Source organism: Protopterus annectens, chromosome 7.part0 (assembly GCF_019279795.1).
Source record: "Protopterus annectens isolate FY-2018-M chromosome 7.part0, PAN1.0, whole genome shotgun sequence".
Lineage (NCBI taxonomy): Eukaryota > Metazoa > Chordata > Ceratodontiformes > Protopteridae > Protopterus > Protopterus annectens.
In genome coordinates this window covers 585,138-587,529 of record NC_056739.1, presented here as the reverse complement: position 1 = coordinate 587,529, position 2,392 = coordinate 585,138, and positions in this window count along the sequence as shown.

Below are 2,392 nucleotides of genomic sequence, written 5' to 3'. Positions count from 1 at the left end.
ACAGCTTGACTGATCTAAACCAGAGTGGTGAATTATTGCTGGATCTATTTGCCAATCATCTATTGTTCATAGCAAACTCCAAGTTCAAAAAGAAGGATATTGTGGCCATACCTGTACTTGAGTTTAGAGCACTTCAGGGCAAAGACTGATGAGTGACAATGCCATCAAGTCATAAAACCTGATGTCATAAGTTGTTGATACCTGGATCAAGAGAAATGCTGAGCTGTTAATTGACCAGGACTGAGTGTTGTAACAGTTTAAGTAACTCTTAAATCCAGTGGGCAAGCCCTTGTCGTAGAAGGCAATGCCTGAGATAGGTGATGCAACCAGATCCATTTTGGTACATGAAATTACTGCAGTGAATAAATAATTCCCTTGTGGCAAGGCTATAGACGTAGATGGCAGAAGGTTGGAAATATAGAAAAACTTGACTTTGTTGAGGTGTCACGGCTAACATACATGCCTTTTCAGTGTTGTGTGGGAGGTGGGATAGTATCTCTGGATTGACAAATTGGGGTAGTGCTTCCCATTTTCCAAAAAGAGAAGAGGAGGATATGCCCCAGTTCTAGACATATCATGTTTTTCAGCTTCCCTAGTTAGGTGTATACCAGAGTGCTAGAAAGGAGTTTTCATTCAACAGTACAGCCAACATTTTAGTGTGAACAAATGTAGGTTCTGTCCTGAGCATGGAACCATGAATTGACTCTGTGTTTTTCCATAGATATTGTGAGGATTGACAGAGTTTATCACTACTGTCCACTTGTGTTTTGTGAGCCTAGAGAGGATGTATAACTGCATTCTCAGGAAAGATTTTCTGGGGGAACTGATACAGCAGTATCACTTCCCAAAGCTGTTGCTGTATATCATTATGTCATGAAGATGAGAGGTAAGACCCATGTCCACATTATCAACATTAAGTTGAATATACTTGCAGTTAGTGTAGGATTTTGCCAGGAGTTGTGCCTAGTGTCCTTTTCTGATTGTGATAGTCAAGACAATGCCAAGGTCTGGAGACATTCTGGTTTAGAGATGTAAGGCCTACATTGCTGTTGACTGTCAACAGTGTACTCCTCTTAATCTGAAATGGTTGTGATCACTAATACATACAGGAGCAGTGCGCTGTGGTGTGTGAAGTGGTTGGGATGAAATGCAGCACCTGCAAGTCAGTAGCCATGGCTACCTCTCATGAAAGAGTGGATTTTCATCTCCATGTGATGGATGGAGCAGCTCACCCAAGTGGGTAAGTATAAGCAGCATATGGTGCTATTGCCAAGTGGGGTGGGGGCAATCAGGAGAATGATTAAAGGATGGTGTTTCCTGTAACAGTACTGCAGCTACTGTATTAAACTTTGATGGTAAAGTGAGAAGTCAAAAGACAAAGCTGTTAATTTTCCTATCTATATCTCCTTTCTCACTTATGCCTATAAGTTTTGGTAGTGATGGAAGAGAGAAGATTATGCATACAAAAATGCAGACATGAAATTTCTGAACAAGGCAGTTGGTCAGTCTCTCTCTCTCTCTCTCTCAAGGCAGTTGGTCAGTCTCTTTCTCTCTCTCTCTCTCTCTCTCTCTCTCTCTCTCTCTCTCTCTCTCTCTCTCTCGTAAAATGAAGAGCCTGGAAATCCAGCAGCATGTCAACGTATAACCACTAGTACTACAGATCAAGGGGAGTCCACTGAAATAGTCTGAGCCTCTGGTGAGGACATCCCCTAAATACCTCCTTTGGGACTCATAACAGGCATGACTATCTAGAGGAAGGCCTCAGGGCAGACATAAGACTCCAGGGATTATATCTCATATCTCACTTACAAGTGCTTGGACATCATGAAGGGTGACCTAGTGAATTGCTACTGATAAGAGATCTGTTCTACCCTGCTCTGCTTTCTTCCAGTATAGACCTCACTAAGTTAGATAGTTCAGCAAAATGGAGGCTTGGATGTATGTTAAGCGTATGCCAAAGCCTCTGCTTTGCTTTGTTAGCCAATACCCATTGTACTGCATTTCTCAAGGGCTCTGCTGCTTTCTTTTTTGTGCAGTGTTTATTCAATATGGCCTGCATATTTAATTTACTTCACTTGTGACCATAAATGCATCTGGTCTTGAGGATGCTGTTTACACGCAGCAACTAATTAAAAAGGCGGCGATTACATAGAAATGATTGTTCAGTATACCTGAAGATGTAATGCTACGCATGTAACCTTGAGATACATGAGAGACCCAGGCTAGATTTCCCCCGCCCTAGATCCTGTTGTATGTACTACAACTTAATATGAGTTCACTACACTCCATTCTCAAGTCAGTTTCATATTTCCTTTGAAAAATGACAGTTAATCCCAATGTAACTTAATGGTTTACAAAATGACCAAAGTAGAAATGTGTGTTTATATTTGTG